Below are 7,288 nucleotides of genomic sequence, written 5' to 3' on the forward strand. Positions count from 1 at the left end.
ACTGGAGTTGATCAAAATATGGTTTCTCCATTTTATAATATGAAAATTGTTGTTTGCTAGCAAAATTGTTTTTCTAACCGACCACGTGGTTCTAAAATATTGGGCAAAAAAAAAGTCATTTACTATTGTAATTCCAAAAGAGTCTACCGCTGAAATTCATTTTTGCATGCTGCAAAACCTATGTGCACAGTGTGTATGTGTGTTCCATGTGTGTATGTCTGTGTAAAACATCATTTGTTAGTGAAATCTTAGAAAAGGGAATTGAAGAAACAGTGTAGGAAGAAGATGGTATGGGTATGTCTTAAATTCATACAAGACAAAGATTGTTAAATTGGTGTACAATTGTTGGCTGTGACTTAAACACTGATGAAAAACCAGTATGCATTCTTTATATGTCCATATAGCTATATATCTGTGCTAAAACTCATCACATCACTGAGTTTTGTCATTGCAGAATTCTGGCAAGTATTTGGTCAATTCTTGACAAGGTACAGGTAAGCTCTAGTCCCCTTGGTCTCCTTGTTGCTTTAATTGGGAATGAAAAAGGTCTTTTGTGGCAAAGACGCCTTGGATTGCAGTTCAAAGCCAGCCCGGGCAGAAAATCTCTCTCACACTCCATCTCCCAACTAACCAGCAAAGAGCCAGGCTGGAAGCATGGCTGAAGAGACTGATCTCTTACCAGCCAAATGCTGGAAGTGGAGCTCAAGTGGTAGAGTGCTAGCCTCGAACAGAAGTGCTCAGGGACAGTGCCTAGGCCCTGAGTTCAAACCCTGTGAATGCCAATGGGGGCAAGCCATCCCAGAAACAAGCACTTAGACCCCTGGGACTCAGCCAGTTCAGGGAACAAGGATCATGGAGAGGAGTAAGAGGAAAATGATGTCACATCCTAAATAGAGTCACTTTGTCTCACCCTTTCAAAATTAATCAGAGCCGGGGGATCAAGAGATAGTAGCTTGTCCATACCTGAGTATAAGAACTAGCCAAGTCACCCAATTTTTAATTTTGTGCCCTAAGCACTTCCTTTTGCCTTAATTTTTTTTTTGTCCAGCCCCTGCCTCATGAGACTTCTTCCAGGCTTCATTCAAGGACTGGCATCTACCACCAAGGGACCCTGCTGCTCGCCTTCTCCAGGAGGGGCCACATTTCTGCCTTTTACCCCTAATGCCGATGCCCCTTGCCAGCAGGAAGCATCCAGAGAGAGTCTTCGCCCTTTTTCATAACTATTAAAAGGCTGGAATGTTAGGTCCTCTCCCTGAGGGCTCCATGTAGATGCCCCCACCTCATTAAGTCTCCACCCAGTTACCTGGGTAACCTGCAGACCTGGAGGCAGTTACCTCCCCTGTCCCTGAGGTCACCTCCTAATCCACCTGGCCACATCCCTTGCCCCTGCCCTAGATATAAGGCAGGACTGGGTGGGGGTTGCTCTCTCTCTCTCTCTCTCCCTTCTCTCCAGCCATGGATCATCTCGGCCACAGGCCAGCAGTTTGGTAATAAACTTTCTCTCCTGCCTGAATACCGTGTGGCGTTCTCCTTTACCGGCTACCTACTTTTAAAAACCAAACACTAAGTTCTGGTGGTTGCCAGAAATCTCTGGCATGCTGTGGCTGGAAGATATGTTACCCAGTCTCTGCCTCTCTCTTCACACCTCCTTTCTATGTGTGACTTTTTAAGGTCACTTGTCCATGAGTTTACTATATAGCAGATTATGCAGCTTGAACTTGTTTCTAGATCTTTAACTTAATTATACCACAAAGACTCTGGTGTTTTGTTTTGTTTTTAAATAAGGTCTCATTTATAGGCATATATTTTGGAGAGGCATCATTCAACCTACTATACCAGCAAAGGAGAAAGGAGAAATAAGAAGTGGGGGTGGCATTCTGAATGGATGGAAAGAAAATGCCGAAACAAAAAACAAACCAACCAACCTTACAATTACATCTAATGCATCCTGAGTTTTTCTTGCCACAAATGCTATTATTTTACAGGAATCCAAACCAAATCCCTTTTAGTCAATCCTGTATTTATTCTGGAAAGTAGACATGTATTTGTTCATATCTGACAGAACATTACCATTGCCCTTCCCCTCCTCTCAAATTTGCTGCCTCATATGGTTTTCTCTAGCCCCATTACTGGCTTGGAGTGTGTGAAATCTTATCAGGGAAAAGAATGAAATCATTGCACCCTCTGGGAGAATTCAGACATTGAAGATCATAATCTATGCCCCATATCACAGATCAATGGGGTCCAAATCAATTTTCCCAAGCCTCCCAAGAGACAAGAACTCTGCTATTCTGGAAATGTGTCTTGTTGGATTTTATAAATAAAAGTAACAAGTACCTTCTGTTTCCAACAGAAGCCTTAGTGCATATACCATGTACATGCACTTTATTTTGGTCTTGAGTTGCCCCATTCCCCAATAATTTATTATATGAATCAAGAACATACATGTTCAAGCTAAGAAGAAAGCAGCTTTAACTTCTCTACTTTAATCTCAGCATGTTTATACAGTTTCCAGAATTCATGATGTTAATATAGAGAACTAAAGCCGATGACATTAACTTTAAATAATCTTTCTTAGTAGTCAATGAATTTTTCCCAAGTATGAAAACTACACAAGGTATAGGAAAAAATACCTTTGAAAAAGGATTTATAATAAAATAGAAAGATCTTAAGCAACTAGATTAATCCAACTAAAATAATGAGGCTATTAAAAAGATTTTGGTAGAAAAAATAAAACAAACTTTTTGTCTCAATTTTGGGGAAATTCTCTAATTGTAAAAATAACACAATACCTTTTATGGTTCCAATCCTGGGGCTTCAGTTCAGGGCCTGGGCACTGTTCCTGAGCTTTCATGCTCAAAGCTAGTGCTCTACCACTTAAACCACAGTTGTTAGTTTTACTTCTGGTTTTTTGTGGTTAATTGGAGATAAAAATCTTATGGACTTTCCTGCGTAGGCTGGCTTCAAACTGTGATCCTCAGATCTCAGGCTCCCGAGTAGCTAGGATTACAGGCATGACCCACTGGCAGCTGGCCAACAAGTTTCCTTTATAAAATTTACTGGACCAGGTGGTTTTATAGGTGACATTTAAAATATTCAAAGAACGTATAAATTCTGAATTTCCAAAGTTCTCTTATAATATGAAAACAAAGCAAAGTACCACAGCTCAGTGTTGAAGTTAGTAGACTAACACTGATGTTAAAAGCAGATACTAGGGAGGAGGTGAGAGAAAAATGAGGGAGGAGGTAACAAGTTGAACAAGAAATGTACTCACTGCCTTACATATGAAACTATAACACCTCTGTACTTCACTTTGACAGTAAAGGAAAACAAAACAAAACAAAAGGCAGATACTACCAGCACCAAGTCAGAAAATAGCAGGCTAATGTTACTATCAGATATAAAGGCAAAATTCCTAAATAAAATGTCAGCAAGTCATATCTGAAATAAAATGTTAGAAAGTCAAATCCAATTGGCTGGATGTGTTAAAAGAGTATTATTGCATCATAACTAAATAGGATTTAACCTGAAAGTATGAAAATGGAGTTTAAAATTTAAGAATATGTTAATATTTATTATATTGAATTTTACTCAGGATAAACAGCTATGTGAGTATTTCAATAATTACCAAAAAGCATTTGCTAAAATTTAGTATCCATCTCTCATTAAAACAATAACAAAGAATCATGTAGGGCTTCACCCTCCAACCAGCTGTACCACCAGTTCAGGTGTACTCCACAAGCGGATTCTGGAAGATGGCATGCTGCTTCAACAGGAGGAATGAACAATTGGAATGTCGGCGATGCCCCAGTGTCGACCCCAAAGGAAATACCAGGCCATGATGTCTTCTGACTACAACTGTCTCCTGATGGTTGAACAACAGGCTCCCTCTGCTTTGTTTCAAAGTACTCTCTTGAGCTTGCTGATAAAAGATACAACTAGAATTCAAAAGAAACTCCTATGGAATCGTTTTCTTCCTTGTGCTTCTAATTGTGTCCTGCAAACATCTAGAGGGCTGGGAGTATGGCCTAGTGGCAAGAGTGCTTGCCTCCTACACATGATCGCTCAGATCGATTCCCCAGCACCACATATATGGAAAACGGCCAGAGGGGGCGCTGTGGCTCAAGTGGCAGAGTGCTAGCCTTGAGCAAGAGGCCAGGAACAGTGCTCGGGCCCTGAGTCCAAGGCCCGGGACTGGCCAAAAAAAAACCATCTAGAGTCCACATTCTGGAAGAATCAGAGCAGACAGGGGCTGAGTGCAGACATAAGCAGTTTCATCCTTCCATTTTATTCCACGAAACCTTTCTGAACGGCCCATGGAGATGGTTCCACTTACTGCCCTGCAGCACATCGATCTTGGGAGAATCTTTGCACTGGACCCCGGGGAAACTGCACCAGGACTTTCTGCCAGTCTCAGGCCCAGTGTGAACTGAAAGAGCGTAGTCACCATTTGGAGAGGCCAGGGTTATGGCAGAGGCATTGCCAATGCTCTCTAAGGGCCTCAGATCCACGTGGTTACTGAAGCTCAGCACCTGCCAACCCATAACCTTGGATAGCTGCTGAAAACTGTGTGCAGCTGGTGCTGAGACAGATGAAATAGAAGAAAATCCTGTAGCTCCTGCTGATGAGACAGTGGAGTCACCCTTCCATCTCTGTATACAACTCAGATCTGCTCAACTCCAATGTTCAACTGCAGCTGAATGGACTTGCATATTTGTTCATAGCCCTGTGATGTGATCAACACCTTCACACTGGATTCCTAAACATCATTGATATTGGACCAATGAGCCTGGATCTGAGGATCCTCAATGGGAGTTGCCAATCTGTCAATGGTTGCAGCTGTTGGGTTCCTCAGAAACATATGTTTTGCTTGTTTAATTATTTTTTCCCAGAAGCTTCATTGGACTATACTGAATTAATTTCATTTTTAACCAAAGCTTGAGGACCTGATAGTCTCATTCCCTCGTGGCCCAAAGGTGCACTTGCTGGGTGCACATCATGAGCAAACTCAAGCTCTGCTTATAAAACTCACTAATCAGGATATGCAAGCTATGCTCTAGAACACTGAGGTGCTCCTCTGCACTTCGCTTTTCAGTAGCTGATTTGGGGGATTTCTTATCATTTGATGAATGGCACAAAGAAATAACTGCAAATTTGGGAAGGGCTGAGAGATAATCTGGTTTTTCCCCACATATGAGGTATTTGTGATTTAATTTGAACAGCTTCCAAAGAGAGCTGTGAAAAAATTTTGTTACATAAGAGAACATTCTGTGCTGCTTCTAACTTTGTCTGCCAATGTGGGGAGCCTGGTTTGGATTTGGGCAGAGGTCGCTTGAAGAGATGAACTGTGCCAAGAACACCTATGTCTGGAGCCTGTTTATGAATAAGAAACCTTGGTATCTTCAGATTTGGACATCTATGGGACAGTAGGCTTCAGGTATTTTCCTATCCAAATCAGTATCTATGTTCTTTATGACTTCAAATATACCATGACGGGGAAACAGAGATCCTGCACTTCTGCAGCTCAGATCTCCAAAAATTTTATCTCCAACCCTTCTAAATTCCCAGCGTTGCCTTAATCTCAAGAGCTCAGAGTTGAAGTCTCTCTGGTTTGTTTTCCTGGTTTTCAGTAGCTGATTTAGTCAGTCCTTCTGCCCCCTTCAAGAGGATCTGTGCTGCTCCAGCAAGTGGCTTCTTTTTAGACATCAGCTGCAATGTCTGAGGATTCTGTTTTGGGGGTATTGCATCCTGAGAGACTGGGTCAAGAGTCATCAGTTTTTTTTTGTTGTTGTTTGTTTGTTTTTAATCTCTAACAATACTGAGGACATCATAGAGCACACAGATTTCTGTCAGTGCACTTCTCAAATTGTTCCTCACTGAATCCCAAGGCCATAAGGAAGGTTGAAATTTGACTAACCCTTCCTCCTTGTCCAGGTTGGCACCTGCGCCTGGCCAGTCCTGTGCTTCGCACTCAGGCCGCTGCCGCCTCCTCTTCTTCCTCCTCCTCAGGGCCCGAGCCCTGGCTGAAGTCTGGGACACGGACAGGAACTGCACAGGTGTCACCATGCAATCCAGGCCCAGCTCCAGCACCCAATCCCTACAGACTGACTCCACGCTGGTGCGTACCGGACAAGCTGCCGCTGGCCAGGACCTCTGCTGGTCCATCGAAGGAGGCTGTAAATCTATCTTTGCCTTCAGGTGCACAGGCAATTCTTTCTGCCACGAGGAATGGAGCTCCATCCTGCTTTTTTTTTTTTTTTTTTTTTTTTTTACAGTAAGGGAAACGTCTTCAGATGAATTTGGCATGATTCCAGGGGGAAGCTCAAGCCTCCGGCAGTGAGGAAGAAGCCCAGGTGGATGGGATGGAGCCCCGCTCTGCTCCTTACAGCCGCAGCTGAGAAGAGGCTGAAATCCCGGACCTCAGCTGTCACCACAACCTGGTCCTGAGAGGTTTCCCCTCTCACACTGGCTGCGAGGTCGGCCCTAGGAGTCTTGGTCACCTTGTTCTGTTGTGGGTGCTCCTGCGGCTATCCTGCACCTGCGCGCTCTTCACCTCCTTCCTCCAGCAGCCTGGATAGGCACATGAAGTCCAGGCCCTGCGGCCCACCTTTATAGGCAGGACATGAGGAGCCCACCCTTCAACTTCTGCCTCCCTGTCTGGGAGGGTGTGCCCTCCCAGAAACTCTCTGGCGCAGGGGGTGGCCTGCCCACGCCTTTACTCCTGGCTTCTCCGAGGCTGAGATCTGAGGATGGAGGTTCCAAGCCAGCTGGAGCCAGAAAGTCTGAGAGACTCTTATCTCAAAAAACAAAAAAAAAGCCAGAAGTGGAGCTGAGGCTCAAGTAGGGGAGTACAAGCCTTGAGCACAAAAGCTTAGGGCCCAGAACCAGAGTTGAAGCCTCGGCACCAGCGCATAAACCTTCTCGCCTTTGTTCATTTGTTTAAAGCAAAGATTTCAACTTCATCGGTGTAGGCATGTCTCATTGAAATCCTTGTTACCTTTTGATAGAGGCAGTCTTAGTAATTTTCTCCAGTTGAATGGCCTCCTGGGGGAATAAAGAAAAGGAGATGGCTGTAGTTTTACCCACAGGTAGGATGGAGAGGGGAGGAGACCCTCCCACTTGCCCCAGAAGTTTTGGAGGTGGCCTAGGTCAACAGCATGGAGTTTGCACATCAGTTTTGCACCTAACATCCACCTGACATGTAGATGATGAATGAATTGACTCTCAAATGACATTGCATGTGGCAGGAAGAGGACTTTTTTTTGCCAGTCCTGGGGCTTGGACTCAG

At 43.9% G+C, this 7,288-nt stretch overlaps 1 pseudogene; it reads right to left on the reverse strand.

Moving 5' to 3' along the window:
- Positions 1–4,236: 4,236 nt before the first annotated feature.
- LOC125364511 lies at positions 4,237–6,240 on the reverse strand (annotated as a pseudogene).
- Positions 6,241–7,288: the final 1,048 nt, after the last annotated feature.

Source organism: Perognathus longimembris, chromosome 16 (genome assembly GCF_023159225.1).
Source record: "Perognathus longimembris pacificus isolate PPM17 chromosome 16, ASM2315922v1, whole genome shotgun sequence".
Lineage (NCBI taxonomy): Eukaryota > Metazoa > Chordata > Mammalia > Rodentia > Heteromyidae > Perognathus > Perognathus longimembris.